The 24,388-nt window shown below is 46.9% G+C and overlaps 1 protein-coding gene across 1 annotated transcript in view; it reads left to right on the forward strand.

Annotated features, from left to right (window-relative positions):
* Positions 1 to 1,933: 1,933 nt before the first annotated feature.
* The window catches only part of LOC126094831 (uncharacterized protein K02A2.6-like), a 31,647-nt gene continuing 9,192 nt past the window's right edge, over positions 1,934 to 24,388 (forward strand). Inside the window, exon 1 of the mRNA XM_049909427.1 lies at positions 1,934 to 2,189. The gene's annotated coding sequence lies outside the window, so the exon portion shown is untranslated. The remainder of the gene's footprint in view (positions 2,190 to 24,388) is intronic.

A 24,388-nucleotide genomic window follows, 5' to 3' on the forward strand; every position in this document is an offset into this window, starting at 1 on the left:
AGCACCTCAGGCCACATATTATGTTCCAATCTTAATTGATAACCCACGTAAATTACTACGAGACCTCAACTGACTAGCTACAGTTAGGCCATTATAAATCAGCTGCCAGCCCCCAAATACAGGTTGTTAAAAGCCAGCACCATTCCAAGCAATTTGTGCCAACTGTTCTCTGTTTCAGGTTGCTGCCACCCTTAGCAACCTGAGGTGTGATACTGTAATTGCTTGATGAAGTAGTGTTCTGTTGTCTGTTGCGGTGTCTGCAGATACAAAGAGACTAATATTGTATATGCAAGAATATTGGTTAAAGTTACATTCAAAGACAAAAAAAAATGTTTCTTAAATTAAAAAAAAACTTTACTTTGAACACGCCCGTGAATGACATAAATAATAATAAATTAGCAATCACTATCCTAACTAAAAAATGCAGTTTATTTAATAACAATGAATGTACCTCCAAGAGGAAAAATTCTTGTTGGTGTCATCTTTCATAATCTCCTTCACAGCAATATAAATGAGAAGCCACAAATATTACAAAAAATAGGAACCTGTCTCAGAAAATAACGATTATTCATGAGTGCATTCATTATTGGATGAAGCTACTCAATGAAATTACATAAAACATGAGTTTCACTGAACAGACATGTAATTGCAATACTACAAGAGCCACACAGAGGAGGCAATAATTGCACACATCTTTGCTTGAATGCAAGTGTCGGAAAGGGTGAGGATAGAGGTCAAAAATCCACATATTGGCTTAAAACATCAGAGGACTGAAATTAAATCAGCGATAACTTTAATTGTGATTCACACCCAGTGGCACCAACTTGAGGGGGGGGGGGGCAAGGTATTTTGTGCCCCCCCCCCCATAGTTAAAAGTAGGGGCCTTGCCCGCCCCCTCCCCCCAATATTCAAACATGCATTTCTCACCACTCTCTCCTGCTTCCTCATCCTTTACTGGGAAATTTGTTAAAACTTGCACATACATTTTTGCATAATAGTATGTAATGATTATGTAGCAAAAAAAAATACCGATTTTACGAGCTATTACATTTTCCTTTCTGCTACTACTCCAACCACTGCACATGACGAGCAGTCGTCACAGGGTTTGTCCCCTGCATCTGTACTATTTGCACACTTTTACTGTACGGAGGTATGCAGGGAATGAAAGCTCACCATGAGCTCGCAGGGCTTTGGCTGCTAGGACGAGCTCCACTTCTTCCCACAGCAGCCTGCTGGCAGCTTGTAAAAGAAACTAATGAGCAATAGTGACACCGAATTTGATAGCGATCGCTAGAAGGACTAGGTAACGTTAAAGACTCTTCATTCATTTTTGTAAATTCTATTGACAATCACTAGGTACAACACCACACAAATCAGCACCGGCTCCACCGCTCCAGGGATTTTGCCGCCCCGTGCGAACATGTCAAATGCCCCCTCCCCGTTTTTGACATAGTCACCTTTTCCCATAATATATTTCATACATAATGCCTTATTTTCACATATCACACTTATTCGTCTCTTTGTTGTGAATATGTCTTTAAGATCAAAGCAGCAGTCGGTGATACATTTACAGTGCAATACATTTTAAGCCGTTTTTGTTAGAGGAAACGTTTCTTTCATAAATCGGAGCACACTGTTTCTGTACCATAAATAATTTTCAATAAGACCCTTGATTTTATGAATAATTTGTATTTCCAATTTATTATCGCACATTCCTTCATTTGCCGCCCCCAAAAATCTGCCGCCCTGGGCGATAATGCAGTTCGCCCCTCCCCCTCCCTAGAGCTGGCCCTGACAATAATCAACACTATTGTTACATGGCTACTTCTTGTTAGGCGCACAGTACTGTTATGCAGGTTGCAGGTAATGTTGGCAGCGAACATAAATATTCCGGAGCTGGGCATCGCCAGTGGTCAGTTAGTCTTCCGTGACTCGGTTCAGTTGTTAATCTTTCGTCCCTTACTGTCCAGTTTAAATCAGACAAGTTTATAATTAGGAAGAAATGTGACAATGTGGCAAGAGTTAGCAATGGTGAAGCTAGACCCAGTGTTAGTGGTGCTGTGTGTGACAACAAAGACACAGATAGTGACGGAACTGTGGCGGTGACAAAAAACACAGTTCCTGGAAAAAAACAACGCTGTTATCAGCCCTCTTGGAAACAGCAATTTGCATGGATCGTATACAATAAGGTAAAAGATGTTATTTTTTGAAAAATTTGCAGACAAATGTTTGAAGAAAATCGTTTTCAGTTTTCTCACAAAATGTGAAAAACTTTAATCGAAACTGGTTTTTCGAAGTGGAAGAAAGGGGTAGAAAAGTTGCAAGTGCATGAAGCATCAGGCTGCCACAGAGAAGCTGTACTGAAATTCAAATCCTTAAATTCGAATGTCAATGTATTTAGCCAGATTTCCAAAGAAAAACTGACACAAATGAAAGAAAATCTAGCTTGTTTACTAAAAATCATATCTTCCTCCATTATTTAGCAGTGCAGGGGCTGGCAATACGTGGGCATACTGATGAAACACGTAACTTCGACAATTTATTACGCTTTCGATGTGTAGATAACCAGCTACTTTTAATATGGCTACAGTGCGAAACTTACAAATGGACATCCCATGATGTGCAAAATGAAATTTTGGCCACTTTAAGTCATACACTTCTTAGAAAATTATTGGAGTGTATCAAGAGTGCAGAGTATTTTGCAATAATAGCACACGAAACAACAGACATACCCACCAAAGAGCAATTTAGTATCTGTATAAGATTTGTTGATGCTTCGCTAGAGATAGAAGAATATTTTTTAGGGCTACACTCAATACAAAGTACCACAGCTAAGGCTCGGTTTGATATTATTATCGACATTTTAAGACAATTTGATTTGCCTACATCTAATTGTAGGGGCCAATGCTTTGACAGTTCAGCTAACATGGCCGGATTACATAACGGTGTCCAGGCAAAGTTTATGGAAATGGAGAACAGAGCCATGTTTGTGCACTGCCTTGCACACTGTTTAAATTCAACACTACCAGACACTGTGAAAGCAGTTCCAGAATGTCAAAATGCATTGAATGTTATGAAGGACTTAATACATTTTGTGAGAGATTCACCTGAAGGCAGATGCCTCTACAGATTTGAAACCACTCTGTCCTACAAGGTGGGTTGTAAGATACTTGGCAATGTCTTCAGTTTTGTCCAACTATACAGAAATTCAGGAATTTTTTCTAAATGTTTCAAGAAATAACAATTCAGACACTGAGGCCAAAGCAAACGGCTTTTTGATTAATATGCAGACAAATGATTTTTTTTCATGTTATCATTTTTGGTAAAACTGTTTGGTCACATTGATACCTAACATAGCACTACAGAGGAAATCCCTACACTTAGAGGAGGCCAATAAGATGATTTCCACTCTTGTAACTTCTATTAAATTTATGAGAAAAAATTTTCTATCATTCTGGGGTGAAGTAACTTCAAAATGTCGAGATATGGATGTTGATTCCCCAAAATTACCCTGTAGAAGAAAAGTCCCTAAGAAATACGATCACTCCATCAATTCATCTGTAGAAACATTCACTGAAGTATGTGACAAATATAGAAGATTGTATTATGAAACAAAGGATACATCCATCAGCTTCTTGGAATCACAGTTCAAAACTTAATCATTCATGTTTGTAAATCAAATTGAACAATTTCTTCTTGGTGATAACAAACATTCGTTCGATATTTTATCTTTCTACGAATCAGATATAGACAAAGAACGCTTGCTTCTCCATCGAAGCATGTTTCATGAGATTATCCAAAGTAGTGATTCTGCGAATATTAGTTCGTTGGATGACATAGTGAAATACCTAAAACAGGAAAACCACCTGTTTGACCTACTGGCTGAACTAGTGAAATTCATACGTGTAGTGCTGACGATTCCGGTAACGTCCTGCACTGCTGAGCGATCGTTTTCTTGTCTGCGGAGGGTGAAAACATATCTTCGTTCTATAATGAGGCAGGATTCTCTTAATGCCATCGCCCTTCTCAACGCCCACAGAGATGAATCGATGAAACTCGACCTTGATGCCATATGTGACGAGTTCATATGCAAGAATGATCTGAGGAGGAGTACATTTGCCATCAAAAATTAAGGTATGTTTCTTCAACTTTATTTATGTATTTGTTTTGTACCACTACTGACCTACTATACTCCGACTGAAATGACATTGTGACTGACGTTTCAGCGAGTCGAGGGGGGGGGGGGGGGCTAGTCGCCAGCCAATCGTAGTTTGCATGATTTTCAGCTGTTTGCATTTTTCATTATCTTCACAATCTTTTTTTGTTCCTTGAAAGTTGTTATGCTGCGAGGGGACTTTTCCAAGAATATGACGTCATAACTCAAAAATGGAAAGTATGCATGCATACTACACCTCTCTCCTTCAGCACTTGTGTTGTTCCACATAATTCTCATTGCATAGATCATTTTAAATAGCTTGGAATTTAAGAATGCGTTATGGGAATTCCATTTCAGATTTTCTTGTAAGTAAACAAAGCAATTTTGTTTCAGTGACACTTAATTTTTTGGTTTTCCAAAGAAATATTTGGTTTTAATGGATTTTTAATTTTGCTGTGTGTGGAATTGTACAGTGACGTTTTTTTTTCTTTTTTTTAAAGGGTTAATCAGTAGTTTATTCCTCACAAACCACTCTGAAATCTTTTTGTTTGTGACTTCAGCATACAGCCTCAGAGCCTTTCTATTTCCACCTTAAATCAATACACTGGTGTCATCTGCAAATAGGACTGGTTTGAAGTGTCGAACATGTAGATGGAAATGCAAAGTTATCTGTCAAATGTAGTACCTAATAAAATAAATGATTCTTGCCCCCCCCCAAAAATATTTTCAAGTTGGCGCCTCTGTTCACACCTCTAAACTTCACAGACAGTGGCTTGGGTTATGATATTCCACTGTAAAAATGAATGATAAATTGATTAACAACAGTAATGGTACTTATATTTAAATGAATTACGCAATATGAGAGATGATCACATATGTTTAATGAATGTTTTTAATGTCATTTTTCTTCTACTCATTGTGTTGTGCTACAACAGCACTAATTCAGTCTCATATTACTTGCTACAAATAAGTAGGCCTACTGAATTTGAAGATGACCACTTCTGTAATGCATGTAAACAAATCCATTTACTTTCTTCGTAATTTATACTATAGCCGCAGATCAGTAAGAAGCACACTCACCCAGGATCTGTAAGTACTGAAAGACAAACAATAAAACATACCCCTCTCACATCATTTAACCCCGCTGTGGCCACACTACTTACCGCTCTGCCGCTGAGGAAAGCAGCCAACTTATCTCTTGGCTGAATTCACCAATCACAATGAAAATTAAGCACATCTTAATATATTACTTTCTCTGTAAGAATTTTTACAACACTCCTAAAAAGTTCTTAATGTTAGTTTTATATCTTCAAATGTAACACAGTTTTCGGACAACACAACACACATATATGTCACTGAGTAAGTTGACCTGTGTACAAGTCGGCATTCGATTAAACACTGAGTCTCAGTCTAGCGGCCGCTGCTCGGCTGGCCGCTTAGGTGGCGCAGCTGCTGCCTGGCTGGCAGACAGCACCGCACGTAGAGGACGTGCGTAATTGCGCGGCGGCACTTTGAATAATCGGCGAGTCACAACACTTTTCCCCCCTTTGAAATTGTTGCACTGGTCTTGATGGAGGTGTCCTGGAGATGGCTTTCTTTTTTTTTGGTTGGGTTTAAGGGCGCTCAGCTGCTGAGGTCATTAGCGCCCAGTCACTGTTGTTAGAGCACATGGAATCTGGTAAAACTTAAGGGGATGGAGGGGACACCAGAAGGACCTGACAAAGATGCAGATAAGTAAAAAGATTAAATGTCTTTGGACAAGCCAGTTAAAGTTATAAAACGCAGAATACGAGCAGCTGCTCGAGCATCATCAGCTAAAACATCCGGTAAAGTAGATGGCAGGGACAGGACAACACGAAATTGACTAAAACGGGGACACGACAATAAAACATGGCGCACTGTTAATGCCTGACCACAAGGGCACTGCGGGGCTGGGTCACCGGAGAGCAGGTAGCGGTGGCTAAACCGGCAATGCCCAATCCGCAACCTGGTCAGAAGGACCTCCTCGCGCCGAGATGGTCGGGAGGATGTTGTCCAAGCATTTGGGAGCGGTTTTACTGCCCGGAGCTTGTTTCCTTGGAGGGATGACCAAGCATCCCACCACAACGACACAAGCCTCTTACATACATCCCCACGAACATCAGATGACGGGACATAATGGGAGGCTGGCCGAGGCAGAAGGACTGCAGCCTTGGCTGCAGCATCCGCAGCCTCATTCCCAGGCACTCCTACATGTCCGGGAACCCACAGAAAGCTGACAGAACCACCATTATCAACGAAAGAATGGAGGGACTGCTGTATCCGTTGAATCAAGGGATGGACCGGATAGGGAGCTCCAAGGCTCTGAAGAGCACTGAGTGAGTCAGAGCAGAGTACAGATGATGAATGGCGGTGGCGACGGGCATACTGAACGGCCTGATGGAGAGCAAAAAGCTCGGCCGTAAAGCTGGAACATTGGTCGAGGAGCCGGTATTTAAAGGTGGCGGCCCCGACGACAAAGGCACAGCCGACACCATCGTCAGTTTTGGAGCCATCGGTGTAAATAAAGGCGTGACCGGCAAGTCGAGCACGAAGTTCGACAAACCGTGAGCAATACACTGCAGCCAGAGTACCCTCCTTCAGGAGTGCGCTGAGGTCGAGATAAATATGAACCGGAGCCTGGAGCCAAGGTGGTGTCGGGCTCTCAGCCTCTCTGAAGGTGGTAGGGAGGGCAAAATCCAATTGTCGAAGCAGGCGACGGAAGCGGACTCCGGGGGGCAGCAGGGCAGACACATAAAACCCGTACTGACGGTCGAGAGAATCGGCGAAGAAGGACTTGTAAGAGGGGTGGTCGGGCATAGACGACAGCCGGCAGGCATACCGACACAGCAGTACGTCGCGCTGGTAGGTCAACGGTAACTCGGCAGCTCCGGTCGCAAGACGTATTCCCCGATGGTGGATGGAGTTGAGCCGGCGTAAGAGGGACGGCCGAGCGGACGAGTAGACGAAGCTCCCATAATCCAGCTTCGATCGGACTATGGACCGATACAAGCGAAGCAGGACAGTGCGATCCGCTCCCCAAGATGAACCGCTAAGAACTCTGAGGACATTAAGGGAACATGTACAACGGGCCGCCAAATAAGAGACATGTGGAGACCAACACAGTTTCCTGTCCAACGTGAGCCCTAGAAACTTAGTTGTGTCCACGAATGGGAGAACAACGGGACCGAGATGTAAGGATGGCGGAAGGAACGCTTTATATCGCCAAAAGTTGATACAAACCGTCTTTTCTTCAGAGAACCGGAAGCCATTTGCCACGCTCCATGAGTAGAGGCTGTCTAGACAACGCTGAAGGCAGCGCTCCAGGAGGCATGTTCTCTGGGCACTGCAGTAGATCGCGAAGTCATTGACAAAGAGAGAGCCGGAGACATTAGGTGGAATGCAATCCATAATTGGATTGAACGCGATGGCAAAAAGGGCTACGCTCAAGACGGAGCCCTGAGGCACTCCGTTCTCCTGGAGGAAGACGTCGGACAATACGGAACCCACACGTACCCTAAACTTTCGATCCGTTAAAAAGGAATCAATAAAAAGGGGCAGGCGACCGCGTAGGCCCCACCTGTGCATAGTGCGGAGGATACCTCCTCTCCAACAGGTATCATAAGCCTTCTCCAAGTCGAAGAACACGGCTACCGTTTGGCGCCTTCCCAAAAAGTTGTTCATGACGAATGTCGACAAGGTCACAAGGTGGTCAACAGCGGAGCGGCGGCGACGAAAGCCGCATTGGACATTAGTAAGTAGCCGTCGAGATTCAAGAATCCAGACTAACCGAGCATTAACCATGCGCTCCATCACCTTACAGACACAGCTTGTAAGAGAAATGGGGCGGTAACTAGAAGGAAGGTGTCTATCCTTCCCGGGTTTGGGTATAGGAACAACAACGGCGTCACGCCAACGCATGGGGACTTGACCTTCGGTCCAGACACGATTGTAGGTACGAAGAAGGAAGCTTTTGCCCGCCAGAGAAAGGTGTGCCAGCATCTGAACGTGAATGGCATCTGGTCCTGGAGCAGAGGACCGGGACAGTGCAAGCGCACGTTCGAGTTCCCGCATAGTAAAGGGGGTATTATAAGTTTCCAGATTCAGCGAGTGGAAGGAAGGTCGCCGAGCCTCTTCTGCCTCTTTCCTGGGAAGGAAGGCAGGATGGTAATGGGCGGAGCTTGAAACCTCCGCGAAAAAGCGGCCAAAGGCGTTGGAGACTGCCACAGGATCAACAAGGACCGCATTACCTGAGGTCAGGCCAGGTACCGAGGAGTGGGCCTTAAAGCCCGACAGCCGGCGCAGGCTACCCCAAACGACGGAAGAGGGAGTAAAACTGTTAAAGGAGCTGGTGAAAGAGGCCCAACAAGCTTTTTTGCTGTCTTTGATGACTCTACGGCATTGCGCTCGGAGTCGTTTGTATTCAATACAATTCGCCAACGTAGGATGGCGGCGAAAGGTGCGTAAAGCACGTCGTCGAGCACGGATAGCGTCCCTACAAGCCTCGTTCCACCAGGGGACGGAAACGCGACGTGAAGAAGAAGTAGTACGAGGAATGGAACGTTCGGCAGCATTGATGATAACAGCCGTGAGGTATTCGACCTGACTGTCACAACTGGGAAAATCGTGGTCCGGAAAGGTCGCCAGGGATGAGTAAAGTCCCCAGTCAGCTTTCAGTATGTTCCAGCTCGAAGGACGTGGGGATGGGGTGTGGTGCAGGAGACGAACGACACAGGGGAAGTGGTCGCTCGAATAGGTGTCAGAAAGGACATACCACTCGAACCGACGGGCAAGAGTGGTAGAACAGATCGAGAGGTCCAAGTGGGGGTAGGTATGAGTAGAGTCCGAGAGGAAAGTCGGGGCGCCGGTATTGAGGCAGACAAGATTGAGATGGTTGAAGACATCTGCCAAGAGTGAGCCTCTTTGACAGGATGCAGGAGAGCCCCAAAGGGGATGATGGGCATTGAAGTCGCCAAACAATAAAAACGGCGGGGGAAGCTGAACGATCAAGTGCATCATGTCAGCCCGACTAACAGCAGACGACGGTGGAGTGTAGATGGTACAAACTGAAAAAGTAAAAGCAGAAAGAGTAATGCGGACAGCTATTGCTTGGAGTGGGGTGGTCAATGGGATGGGATGGTAATAGACATCGTCCTGAACGAGCAACATGACCCCACCATGAGCTGGGATACCGTCCACAGGGGTGAGGTCATACCGCTCCGAGGTATAGTGGGTAAAGGCAATATGGTCAGACGGGCGCAACTTGGTTTCCTGGAGTCCAAGGACGAGCGGACAGTGCAGGCGGAGGAGCAGTTGTAATTCCTCCCGATGAGATCGAATACCTCTTATGTTCCAATGAAACAACGCCATCGCTAGTCAAAAAGTTGGGGGAACGAGACGGGGGAAGAGCTGGTCACCTCGACGGCAGCGGAGGGCCAGGTTGCGAGGGAACAACGCTACAACCGACGGGAGGCAGATCCGGTTCCATCGACTCATCGCCAGCTGCGGCCGCTGTCCCTGGTTGTGTAGGAGGGGCAGCATCATTTGCCGACGAAAGGCCAGCTGAGCTCCTGGCAGCAGAGCATCCCGGCGAGACTGAGGACGGCCGGGAGCAGCAACTCACGGATGGAGCGTCAGACGAAACGCGCCGGGGTGGAGAGGGGGATAGAGACTTCTTCTTGGAGGCCTTCTTGGAAGGCCGAGAAGGCACAGGGATGGTGGGCTGGACCCGAAGAAGGTCCTCACGCGCGGGGTCCGTTTTGGAACGCCGGACCTCGGAAGCTGGCGTCCAGAACGTTTCCCCGATGGACGCCTGAGAAGAGGATCACTTCTCAGGTGGCGTGGGGGGAGAAGGAGGAGGAAGGTTGGCCCCTGGGGCAGAGGGGGTGGGGGCCAAGGCGGAGGAGGATTTGGAAGGGAGGGATTTGGGAGGCGGAGGCAGAGCCCCCTGATGGGCAGAGGAGGTGGAGGGGGGACAGGATAGGGGTGAGGATACCGCGGAAGGAGTGGACACAACTGAGGCAAACGAAGTGGTCAATGGCACGGGATGGAGGCGGTCATACTTCTTCCTGGCCTCAGAATAAGAGAGCCGATCCAAAGTTTTGATTTCTTGTATCTTCTTCTCCTTCTGATATGCGGTGCAGTCTGAGGATCTAGGCGAGTGGACGCCAGGACAATTAACGCACCGAGGTGGTGGGGTGCATGTATGTTCCTCACGAAGAGGACATCCACAATCGCCACAAAGGGGCTCAGCCTCACACCGTGACGACATGTGCCCAAACCGCCAACACCTAAAACAGCGCATAGGAGGCGGGACGTAGGGCCGCACGTCACACCGGTAGCACATCACCTTTACCTTCTCCGGGAGAACGTCCCCCTCGAAGGCGAGGATAAAGGCCCCGGTGTCGATGCGATGGTCTATGGGGCCGCGCTGGACTCGCCGGACGAAATGCACGCCTCTGCGCTCCAGGTTGGCCCTGAGCTCCTCATCAGATTGTAGCAGGAGGTCACGATGAAAAATAACCCCCTGCGTCCTATTTAGTGCCAGATGTGGGACAATGGAGACCGGGATGTCCCCTAGGCGGTCCGCACGCCTGGAGCGCCGCCGACTGTGTGGCGGAGGTGGTCTTGATAAGAACGGACCCTGAACGCATCTTGCTGAGAGCCTCGATTTCCCCGAAGATGTCCTCAATGTGCTGAACAAAGAACATGGGCTTGGAGGTGGCGAATGTCCCCCCATCGGTTCGAGAACAGACCAGATAGTGGGGGAAGTACTTCGCCCCAAGCCGGCGGGCCTGTCCCTCCTCCCATGGAGTGGCCAAGGGGGAAAGGGCAGGAGAACCAGAACTAGAAACGGTACCTTTTCTTTTGAAAGACTCGGCCGCAGAGCGACCTGATACGTGGTGACGTTTCATCTGCGAAACGTCCGCCCCGATACCACCCACTCCGACCAGGGGCTCTCCCCACGGGCGCCACCCAGCCGCAGCAAGGGCCACCTGGCAGGATGACCATTGCCGGGAGTCCTGATGCCCCAAGGAGACGGGCATCTACTCCTTGGCCGACGTGGGGAGGGTGCAGCTCAGGTATCGGCAGTACGATCCCTGTGTTGTCAGGGGGCTACAACCTAGAGGGTACATGACGACCCCACCACAACGGGCTGGCTACCGTGCTGGATTTCTGGTGCCATGGAAAGTCCATCATGATCGATGGTGCAAATGGAGATGCACTATGGGCGTAACTTGGACAACCCATCAGGCGTTTAGGCCCAATTTGAGGAATAGTGGGTATGGTTACAACGCCGGTGCAATGCTGAGTGCCAAGGTCTTAGTGCACTTATGACCAGTGGTACACCACGTAAGGTGTCCTTCCCCAAAAGGCTCGTACTTCTGTAGAAAATTGAAAAATGGAGGTCAAACCCCAAGGGGAACCATCACATGGAAGGCCGAAACGGTTGAAACTCCTTTGAGTCGCCTCGTACGACAGGCAGGAATACCTCGGGCCTATTCGTACCCCGGACCCGCAGGGGGGCCTGGAGATGGCTAACGTCCATAGGCGTTGTTTGACTCGCCGTAAAGTCTCGAGGAGGAGGCTTCCCGTACGGACGGAAGTGTCCACGATGATAACGGGTCGAGATGACAGGAGACGTAGGGGTTGAATCTGCTGGGGCCCCCTGCACCAATCTGCCCGTTGCGGCAAGTCCAGTTGATATGACAGGAGACATGGACGATGTGTCGGCGTCTGTTGGAGGAGGAGGCGAGTAGACGTACTCTGACAGAGGACGGTCCACCGGTTCCTGCATGGGCACGTCTTCTGGTGGCGTCCGTTCTGGTGCTGGCATCGCGATGACAGTGAGAGGGCTGCGTTGTGAGTATTGAGAGATGCCAAGATCGCGAGCATCAGGTAGAGCCAAAGGTGGTGTGGCGGCATTCGGAACAGGCGTTGCTGGCACCCGAGGCCGAAGCTGGTCCGAATGACGCACTGCAACACCCGCGTCCGTCTGCATTTCATACAGGCGTCTGCCACGGTGTCGTAAGATGCGGCCCGGGCTCCATTTTGGCAGTCTGCCATATCCCCGTACCCAGACGAGGTCGTCGGCGGTGAACCGGCCAAGTGAAGGCACCCGTGGCCGTGAGGTGGAAGGCCGCAGAAGATGAAGAAGCGTGTGGGGCTGTCGGCCATGTAAGAGCTCAGCCGGGCTGTGATCGCCCATGGGGGTGAAACGGTAAGACGCCAGGAACTGGAGAAGCGCGTCCACAGGAGCAGAAGAAGTCAGAAGTTTCCGCATCTGAGCCTTAAATGTGCGGACCAGTCGTTTAGCCTTACCGTTGGATTGTGGATGGAACGGCGGGGCCGTGACATGCGTAACGCCGTGACGAGCACAAAAATCCGCAAAGTCGGAAGAGGCAAATTGCGGACCATTATCAGTAACAAGAGTAGAGGGGAGGCCTTCCAAAGAAAAAATGCGGGCGAGAGCACTGGTGGTTGCCGCGGTGGTAGGTGACGTGCAACGGACAATGAAAGGAAAGTTAGAGTAGGCATCAATTACGAGGAGCCAATAAGTACCTAAAAAGGGTGACGCAAAGTCAGCACGAATGCGCTCCCAGGGCTTCTCAGGCGAAGGCCACGGTGACAAAGATGACTTCGGGGCAGCGGCCTGTGACGCACAGGGGCCGCAGGCAGCGACCATGTGTGCGATGTCAGAGTCGATGCCAGGCCAGTACACATGACGGCGTGCCAGAGATTTTGTGCGAGACACACCCCAGTGCCCCTGGTGAAGGAGGCGCAAGACCGAAGCACGCAAAGATGTAGGTACCACGACACGCGGCGAAGCATTGTCCGTGGAGAGGAGGATAACACCATCCCTAGCCGTGAGGCGGTAGCGCAAAGTGTAGTAGTTCCGCAACGGATCAGAAGTCTTAGCGGACGGGCGATCTGGCCAACCCTTCTGAATACAGCGTAAAACCCGAGAGAGGGTAGGGTCAGAACCTGTAGCAGACGCCAGCCTGTCCCCAGTGATGGGGAACCCGTCCACAACCCGCTGCTCGGCAACATCCAGGTGGAAACACAAAAGTTCGTCCCTATCGAATGCCTGATCAGGACCCATGGGAAGGCGAGACAAAGCATCAGCATTCGCATGTTGAGCCGTTGGCCGGAAATCAATCTCATAATTGAAACGGGACAAGTAAAGAGCCCAACACTGGAGGCGGTGTGCAGCCTTGTCGGGAAGTGATGTTGATGGATGAAACAAGGAAACGAGCGGTTTGTGATCCGTAACAAGATGAAATTTAGAGCCATAGAGAAAAACACCAAACTTATGAAGAGCATAAATGATGGCCAAAGCTTCTTTCTTAATTTGAGAATACACTCCTGGAAATTGAAATAAGAACACCGTGAATTCATTGTCCCAAGAAGGGGAAACTTTATTGACACATTCCTGGGGTCAGATACATCACATGATCACACTGACAGAACCACAGGCACATAGACACAGGCAACATAGCATGCACAATGTCGGCACTAGTACAGTGTATATCCACCTTTCGCAGCAATGCAGGCTCCTATTCTCCCATGGAGACGATCGTAGAGATGCTGGATGTAGTCCTGTGGAACGGCTTGCCATGCCATTTCCACCTGGCGCCTCAGTTGGACCAGCGTTCGTGCTGGACGTGCAGACCGCGTGAGACGACGCTTCATCCAGTCCCAAACATGCTCAATGGGGGACAGATCCTGAGATCTTGCTGGCCAGGGTAGTTGACTTACACCTTCTAGAGCACGTTGGGTGGCACGGGATACATGCGGACGTGCATTGTTCTGTTGGAACAGCAAGTTCCCTTGCCGGTCTAGGAATGGTAGAACGATGGGTTCGATGACGGCTTGTATGTACCGTGCACTATTCAGTGTCCGCTCGACGATCACCAGTGGTGTACGGCCAGTGTAGGAGATCGCTCCCCACACCATGATGCCGGGTGTCGGCCCTGTGTGCCTCGGTCGTATGCAGTCCTGATTGTGGCGCTCACCTGCACGGCGCCAAACACGCATACGACCATCATTGGCACCAAGGCAGAAGCGACTCTCATCGCTGAAGACGACACGTCTCCATTCGTCCCTCCATTCACGCCTGTCGCAACACCACTGGAGGCGGGCTGCACGATGTTGGGGCGTGAGCGGAAGACGGCCTAACGGTGTGCGGGACCGTAGCCCAGCTTCATGGAGACGGTTGCGAATGGTCCTCGCCGATACCCCAGGAGCAACAGTGTCCCTAATTTGCTGGGAAGTGGCGGTGCGGTCCCCTACGGCACTGCGTAGGATCCTACGGTCTTGGCGTGCATCCGTGCGTCGCTGCGGTCCGGTCCCAGGTCGACGGGCACGTGCACCTTCCGCCGACCACTGGCGACAACATCGATGTACTGTGGAGACCTCACGCCCCACGTGTTGAGCAATTCGGCGGTACGTCCACCCGGCCTCCCGCATGCCCACTATACGCCCTCGCTCAAAGTCCGTCAACTGCACATACGGTTCACGTCCACGCTGTCGCGGCATGCTACCAGTATTAAAGACTGCGATGGAGCTCCGTATGCCACGGCAAACTGGCTGACACTGACGGCGGCGGTGCACAAATGCTGCGCAGCTAGCGCCATTCGACGGCCAACACCGCGGTTCCTGGTGTGTCCGCTGTGCCGTGCGTGTGATCATTGCTTGTACAGCCCTCTCGCAGTGTCCGGAGCAAGTATGGTGGGTCTGACACACCGGTGTCAATGTGTTCTTTTTTCCATTTCCAGGAGTGTACTTTTGTTGGGCATCCGTGATCGTTTTGGATGCATAAGCGATGGGTTGTTCCGAACCGTCAGAAAAACGGTGCGCAAGGACCGCACCGACCCCGTATTGAGAGGCGTCTGTGGCAAGAACAAGATGTTGGCCAGGTCGATAAGTAGCCAGGCACGGGGCCTGTTTCAGCATAGTCTTTAATTTCTGGAAAGCCGCGTCACATGACGCGGACCAGTGAAAAGGCACGTTTTTATGCAACAGGCGATGCACCGGCTGAGCCACCGACGCCGCAGACGGTAAAAACTTGTGATAGTATGCTATTTTCCCCAAGAAAGCCTGCAGTTCCTTAACAGATGTAGGGCGAGGAAGGGCATCGATCGCAGCAACAGTGTGTTGAAGCGGACGAATACCATCCCGAGAGAGTTGAAACCCCAAGTACGTGATAGATGCCTGAAAGAATTGTGATTTCTGAAGATTACACTTAAGACCGGCAGTCTGTAAGACATTAAAAAGTGCGCGGAGATTTTGAAGATGTTCTTCAGTGGTGGAGCCAGTGACAACAATGTCGTCCATGTAATTGATACACCCCGGGACAGGGAGCAATAATTGTTCCAAGAATCGCTGAAAGAGAGCAGGGGCGCTAGCAACCCCGAATGGCAAGCGTTGGTATTGATAGAGGCCGAAAGGCGTGTTAAGGACCAGAAACTGCCGGGAAGCAGCGTCGAGAGGAAGTTGATGATAAGCTTCCGACAGGTCAATTTTAGAAAAATACTGTCCTCCAGCGAGTTTAGTGAACAGTTCTTCAGGACGGGGCTTAGGGTAAGTGTCGATGAGGCATTGAGCATTTACAGTGGCTTTGAAATCGCCACAGAGACGAATATCACCATTTAGCTTAGCAACTACAACGACAGGAGAGGACCACTCACTGGAAGTGACAGGAAGCAAGACCCCTGAAGCAGTGAGACGATCCAACTCCCGTTTTACCCGATCACGAAGGGCCACAGGAATGGGCCGAGCCCGAAAAAACTTAGGCCGAGCAGTGGGTTTGAGCGTGATATGAGCTTCAAAGTCGTTTGCACGGCCTAACCCAGGAGAAAAAAGGGACGAAAACGTCGTCGACAAGGAATCCAGCTGAGCATAAGGAATAGCATCAGAGACAATATTGACAGAGTCATCTATGGAGAACCCAAAAACGCGAAAGGCATCGAAACCAAAAAGATTTTCTGCGGTGCTCTGGTCGACCACAAATATGGGAACAGTGCGAACGACGGATTTGGCAGATACCTCAGCATTAAACTGTCCCAAGAGAGAAATCTTCTGTTTATTGTACGTCCGTAATTGCCGAGTGACAGGGGACAGGAGTGGAGAACCCAGCTGAAGATACGTCTGAGAATTAATTATAGTGGCAGCAGAACCGGTATCCACTTGCATGCGAACATCTCGACCAAGGATTTGGACAGTGAGGAATAACTTCCCTGAAAGGGAAGAAGTGCAATTGACAGACAACACAGAATCAGAATCAGCGTTATGTTCATGAACATCATGTATGCGGTCGGATTTACAAACGGAAGACACATGACCTTTCTTTTTGCAATTATGACACACAGCTCAACGTTGGGGACAATCCTCGCGTGAATGTTTCGTAAAACACCGCGGACATGAAGGAAGTTGTCGGGGATTTTGCTGCAGTTTCTTAGTGGGTTGTTTACGGCGAGGCCGCGGCTGCGCGTGGGAGCGTACTGCGGCCACGTCGGCCGGCGGGGACGCGCCGCACGCGTCGTCAACAGCGCACAGAGGTTGTATTTCCCCGACGTCACCCCACGCCTCTATTTGCGCCCCAGCGGCGCGAGAAATTTCAAAAGACTGCGCAATGGAGAGAACTTCATCGTGAGTCGGATTTGCCAACTGAAGGGCACGTTGCCGAACTTCTTTGTCGGGCGCCGACCGGATAATAGCATCCCGTACCATGAAATCGGCATAGGATTCTTTGTGAACATCAGTAACAAATTGACACTTTCGACTGAGGCCATGAAGTTCAGCAGCCCAAGCGCGATAGGACTGATTTGGTTGTTTTTGACAACGATAAAAGGCAACACGAGAGGCTACCACATGCGTTTGCTTTTGAAAATAGACAGACAGAAGGGAGCACATTTCAGCAAAGGACAAAGACGCAGGATCCTTCAAAGGAGCCAATTGCGACAACAACCGATACATTTGAGGTGAAATCCAGGAAAGGAACAGAGACTTACATGGTTGTTCGTCCGTGACATGAAATGCCAAGAAGTGCTGTCGAAGACGTTTTTCATAATCGGATCAGTCTTCCGCCGTCTCGTCGTAAGGTGGAAAAGGAGGTACAGCCAACGACGAGAAACGCCCCGCATTTGACGCCGCGACGAAATCGCGAATCGCCGCTGTTAGAAGCGTTTGCTGTTCAAGGAGATTTTGCAATAGTTGCTCGACAGTAGCCATGGAACCCTGTGAGTCAACGGTGAAAAGGAAAAATCCACTGCCTCGTCGCCAATTTTATATCTTCAAATGTAACACAGTTTTCGGACAACACAACACACATATCTGTCACTGAGTAAGTTGACCTGTGTACAAGTCGGCATTCGATTAAACACTGAGTCTCAGTCTAGCGGCCGCTGCTCGGCTGGCCGCTTAGGTGGCGCAGCTGCTGCCTGGCTGGCAGACAGCGCCGCACGTAGAGGACGTGCGTAATTGCGTGGCGGCACTTTGAATAATCGGCGAGTCACAACAGTTAGCTGACATTTTTGTATTCGGCTGTTAGCTGCTAGACTACGCATATTGTTGTAATTTACAGCTGAGAACTGTAGGTCACACAAATACTTGATTCAGGCTGCACATGGCCACTGTCCTACCCTGTTCAACACAATAAACAACACATGGGCAACCTGGTGATTTGTCCTGTTGCAGTGAACCCTGTTTGGATGGGACAACAGGTGTCAGGATAGGTGGGTGGAAAATTGAATGCATAAGATTTGCAGATGACATGGTGATCCTCACAGGAAATCAAGAGACGCTGACTCAGATTCTAAATGACCTGAATGAAGCCTGTGCAGCATATGGTATGAAAATTAATAAAAAAAAAACTAAAAGCATGGTCATAGGCTTAAAGAAGAGAAAAGTGAAAATTAAGTTGGGGGTCAGAAATCATGGAACAGGTAAGAGCTTTCAAGTAATTGTGAAGTTGGATTAAAGAAGACATGAATTGCAAACAAAATATCAAAGTGAGAAAGGCTCTGGCACAAGAGGCATTTCAAAAGCAGAGAAGACTCCTAACTAGTTGTTTAAACAAGGAATTAAGGAAGCGACTGGTTAAGTGCTTAATAACGAGCGTGGCCTTGTATGGAGCAGAAATGTGGACTCTGAGAAAGCAGGATGGGAAGAGCATTGAAGCGTGTGAAATGTGGATATGGCGTAGAATGGAGAAGATCAGCTGGACTGATAAAGTTAGGAATGAGGAAGTACTGAGGAGAGTTGGAGAAGAACTGTGCTACAACAGCACTAAATCAGTCTCATATTGTTGTTATGGTCTTCAGTCCTGAGACTGGTTTGATGCAGCTCTCCATGCTACTCTATCCTGTGCAAGCTTCTTCATCTCCCAGTACCTACTGCAACCTACATCCTTCTGAATCTGTTTAGTGTATTCATCTCTTGGTCTCCCTCTACTATTTTTACCCTCCACGCTGCCCTCCAATACTAAATTGGTGATCCCTTGATGCCTCAGAATATGTCCTACCAACCGATCCCTTCTTCTAGTTAAGTTGTGCCACAAACGTCTCTTCTCCCCAATCCTATTCAATACCTCCTCATTAGTTATATGATCTTCCCATCTAATCTTCAGCATTCGTCTGTAGCACCACATTTCGAAAGCTTCTATTCTCTTCTTGTCCAAACTAGGTATCGTCCATGTTTCACTTCCATACATGGCTACGCTCCATACAAATACTTACAGAAAAGATTTCCTGCCACTTAAATCTATACTCGTTGTTAACAAATTTCTCTTCTTCAGAAACGCTTTCCTTGCCATTGCCAGTATACATTTTATATCCTCTCTACTTCGACCATCATCAGTTATTTTGCTCCCCAAATAGCAAAACTCCTTTACTACTGTAAGTGTCTCATTTCCTAATCTATTCCCTCAGCATCACCTGACTTAATTCAACTACATTCCATTATCCTCGTTTTGCTTTTGTTGATGTTCATCTTATACCCTCCTTTCATGACACTGTCCATTCCGTTCAACTGCTCTTCCAAGTCCTTTGCTGTCACTGACAGAATTACAATGTCATCTGCGAACCTCAAAGTTTTTATTTCTTCTCCATGGATTTTAATACCTACTCCGAATTTTTCTTTTGTTTCCTTCACTGCTTGCTCAATTTATAGGTTGAAAAACATCGGGGATAGACTACAACACTGTCTCACTCCCTTCCCAACCACTGCTTCCCTTTCGTGCCCCTCGACTCTTATAACTGCCATCTGGTTTCTGTGCAAATTGTAAATAGCCTTTCGCTCCCTGTATTTTACCCCTGCCACCTTCAGAATTTGAAAGAGAGTATTCCAGTCAACATTGTCAAAAGCTTTCTCTAAGTCTACAAATGCTAGAAACGTAGGTTTGCCTTTCCTTAATCTAGCTTCTAAGATAAGTCGTAGGGTCAGTATTGCCTCACGTGTTCCAATATTTCTACGGAATCCAAACTGATCTTCCTCGAGGTCAGCGTCTACCAATTTTTCCATTCGTCTGTAGAGAACATGGGTTAGTATTTTGCATCCGTGACTTATTAAACTGATTGTTCGGTCATTTTCACATCTGTCAGTACCTGCTTTCTTTGGGATCGGAATTATTATATTCTTCTTGAAGTCTAAGGGAATTTCGCCTGTCTCATACATCTTGCTCACCAGATGGTAGAGTTTTGTCTGGACTGGCTCTCCCAAGGCCGTCAGTAGTTCTAAATTGAATGTTGTCTACTAGCGGGGCCGTGTTTCGACTCAGGTCTTTCAGTGCTTTGTCAAACTCTTCATGCAGTATCGTATCTCCCATTTCATCTTAATCTACATCCTCTTCCATTTCCATAATATTGTCCTCAAGTACATTGCCCTTGTATAGGCCCTCTACATACTCCCTCCACCTTTCTGCTTTCCCTTCTTTGCTTAGAACTGGGTTTCCATCTGAGTTCTTGATATTCATACAAGTGGTTCTCTTTTCTCCAAATGTCTCTTTAATTTTCCTGTAGGCAGTATCTATCTTACCCCTAGTGAGATAACCCTATACATCCTTACATTTGTCCTCTAGCCATCCATGCTTAGCCATTTTGCACTTCCTGTCGATATCATTTTTGAGACGTTTGTATTTCTTTTTGCCTGCTTCGTTTACTGCATTTTTATATTTTCTCCTTTCATCAATTAAATTCAGTATTTCTTCTGTTGCCCAAGGATTTCTACTAGCCCTCGTCTTTTTACCTACTAGGTCCTCTGCTGCCTTCACTACTTCATCTCTCAGAGCTACCCATTCTTCTTCTACTGTATTTCTTTCCCCCATTCCTTTCAATTGTTCCCTTATGCTCTCCCTGAAACTCTGTACAACCTGTGATTCTTTCAGTTTATCCAGGTCCCATCTCCTTAAATTCCCACCTTTTTGCAGTTTCTTCAGTTTTAATCTACAGTTCATAACCAATAGATTGTGATCAGAGTCCACATCTGTCCCTGGAAATGTCTTACAATTTAAAACCTGGTTCCTAAATCTCTGTCTTACCATTATGTAATCTATCTGAAACCTGTCAGTATCTCCAGGCTTCTTCCATGTATACAGCCTTCTTTTATGATTCTTGAACCAAGTGTTAGCTATGATTAAGTTGTGCTCTGTGCAAAATTCTATCAGGCTGCTTCCTCTTTCATTTCTTAGCCCCAATCCATATTCACCTACTATGTTCCCTTCTCTCCCTTTTCCTACTACCGAATTCCAGTCACCCATGACTATTAAATTTTCGTCTCCCTTCACTATCTGAATAATTTCTTTTATTTCATCATACATTTCTTCAATGTCTTCGTCACCTGCAGAGCTAGTTGGCATATAAACTTGTACTACTGTAGTAGGCGTGGGCTTCGTGTCTATCTTGGCCACAATAATGAGTTCACTATGCTGTTTGTAGTAGCTTACCCGCACTCCTATTTTTTCATTCATTATTAAACCGACTCCTGCATTACCCCTATTTAATTGTGTATTTATAACCCTGTATTCACCTAACCAGAAGTCTTGTTCCTCCTGCCACCGATCTTCACTAATTCCCACTATATCTAACTTTAACCTATCCATTTCCCTTTTTAAATTTTCTAACCTACCTGCCCGGTTAACGGATCTGACATTCCATGCTCCGATCCGTAGAACGCCAGTTTTCTTTCTCCTGATAACGATGTCCTCTTGAGTAGTTCCCGCTCGGAGATCCGAATGGGGGACTATTTTACCTCCGGAATATTTTACCCAAGAGGACGCCATCATCATTTAATCATACAGTAAAGCTGCATGGCCTCGGGAAAAATTACGGCCGTAGTTTTCCCATGCTTTCAGCCGTTCACAGTACCAGCACAGCAAGGCTGTTTTGGTTAGTGTTACAAGGCCAGCTCAGTCAATCATCCAGACTGTTGCCCCTGCAACTACTGAAAAGGCTGCTGCCCCTCTTCAGGAACCACACGTTTGTCTGGCCTCTCAACAGATACCCCTCCAATATGGTTGCACCTACGGTACGGCTATCTGTATTGCTGAGGCACGCAAGCCTCCCCACCAATGGCAAGGTCCATGGTTCCTGGGGGGGGGGGGGGGGGGGGAATCTCATATTACTTGCTACAAATAAGTAACACATTTGAAGATGGCCACTTCTGTAATGCATGTTAAAGAATCCATTTCTTTCCTTCGAAATTTATACTATAGCAGCAGATCACTAGGAAACTAAACTGGATAGGTCAAAATCTAAGAAGAGACTGCCTTCTAGTAGAGGCAATTGAAGGTTTCATTCTGGGAAAGAGAGGAAAGGGCAGAAGAAGGTTCCAGATGCTGGATGATGTCAGCAGGCCACAAGGAGGGTACCAAAGAATGAAGAGGAATGCAGAAGACAGAAGCATGGATGGCTATGCAGTCAAAACCTGCCGCAAGGCAAACAACCTAATGATGATGAGTGAACAACCTGTCTCAACAAAACTATTGTGCCCAGATTAACTTGCAGGCCCACTTGGAGGTTTTTTAGCATATTTGGCATGAAATTTATACTGAACAGTTGTTGCAAAGTATGTTTAATGAAACCAAAACACACAGCAAGCAAGCTCTGCACCAGTAAAAGTAACCATATTAAACGTGCACTACTCTGGTGCTCCTGGTGGTGGAATGGGGTGTTGATGCACTATATGAATCAAGCATGAGGTTGTTTGCTACAAAATGACACATTTACCGATTCTGTAAGTTATATTAATAAAATTCTGTATCATTCCAAAGCTGTAAAGTCCTTTTGATCCCTGTATCTTTAGCGAGAGACCTTTTAGAGTATATAGATATGTGGCGAAGAATGGTTTTGATATTGACACGGCAAGTCTTCAGTTCTGCTCTTCACCAGACACAGGGTTCCTACAATGGGGATGCTAAAGCATGGGCTGTATAAACTACCAGTAAAGAATGTAGTCAAATAGTGTGGACTCTATACTGACCACAAAATTTGGTGGAAGGCACATATTACAGAAGTTGTCAAACTATGAAAAGTGCACTAATATACTGCAAGCTACAGTGGCACTGAACTAGGGGGTAGGTGCAGACTATATTGTGTTTAGGTACATCTGTATATTGATTTTCTTTTCTCTGTTTGGGGTCAGCCCCAGACAAATCTCTAAAGATGATTAGACAAATCTCAGTACAAAGCACTTGAAGTATTCCTTGAGGCAACACAGTTTACACTGACTAATGCCCTTTTAGTTGAAGCAAATAAGCCTCCCCTACATCTGAGTCATGAATATGTGAATGCAAAACTTTTATTTAAATGGTCACACTTCACACAAGACCAGATATTACAAAATGTCAATATATTAATGAGTAATACTACATACCCGGGTACTGGCTCAGTACAAGTCTTCCTACTACTGCTGCCACATACATGGATGCTAGTCTATTTCTCAAACAAAAGCATGTCTGCACAATGAGTACTCTCGTAATGGAGGTTAGAGTATCAGTGCATTGGAACCACAAGTTGTATTTGAGCTGGACTTTGGCTGTAGTTATTCATAATTGCAATTTTGGCAGAGTACCTCTCCAAACACAAAAATGCAATCATCATCTACATTGATGGTTTAAAGAATGAAGATGGATTTGGTTGCACTTACTGGCACAGCAGCTGTCATCCAGAAAAGAAATTCAAGCTCCTATGGAATACACGATTATAACAGCCAAACTTTCAGCTATCCTTTGAGCCCCTTAGTAAACAGAGAAGTACTTAGGTTCATTATTCTTCTTGATTCCAGATCAGCATTGGAACCATTAAGACATCTGCACAGTGGAAGATCCAACCATCCAACATCATGATTCTAAGGCTACAGATAAAAAATACAAATTGGAACGTTTCCGTGTGGTGGGTAAAAGCAAACTGTGACATACCTGAGTAGACAAGTTAGCCAAAGCAGCCATCTATTATGGAGCAATAGGTCACAAGGAATTACCATCTACAGATCTTCCAATTGTTACTAAATCAGCACTCAGAGAAAAGTGGAGCACAGAATGGCAATAGACCACCAAAAACAAGGACAAGGATTATTTCAAAGTGAACCCTGTACTGATTCCTAATATCTGCCACAAGAAAAATCAATGTTCAAAAGACTTAGGAACTCTATAATGTGCATCACTACAAGATGCATCTTCATTGTACTGGCCTGGCTGCATCTTCATTGCACTAGTTTGGTGAAGAAGAGGATGTGAATCACATCTTTTTAGGCTGCATGGACAGATACTACAGTACAAACCACCACCTGAAATGTCTATTCATCAGTTGCTGTTTGCCAAGATGTACCAGCATATGCTTGGAAACTTGAAAGTATATCGCCATTTATAAGCATTTTTGTTGGAAGAGTAGGTCAGCTTCCACTGAGATTCTACTGTAATTTCATGTTTATGATGATGTGTATGGTATGAAACCCAATGTGCATGTTGCTCTCCAATGTATTCAACCTTTTATGCAAAATGATGGCTGTTTAAGCCCTGCTCTGATGAAAAACAAAAGAGCTACATACTTTCCTACTAGACCACCAGACTCACCCTCTTTGATAAGGTGTGGCTATAATAGTCTAAGAATTATCATGTACATCTTAATTGTATTGTACATTCACGTTTTATAACAAGCTTGTTATTACCTTTTAAATTAGGACATGTTTCAGAGATTTGGACTTAATCCACATTCACGA

Source organism: Schistocerca cancellata, chromosome 8 (assembly GCF_023864275.1).
Source record: "Schistocerca cancellata isolate TAMUIC-IGC-003103 chromosome 8, iqSchCanc2.1, whole genome shotgun sequence".
NCBI classification, from domain to species: Eukaryota; Metazoa; Arthropoda; class Insecta; order Orthoptera; family Acrididae; genus Schistocerca; species Schistocerca cancellata.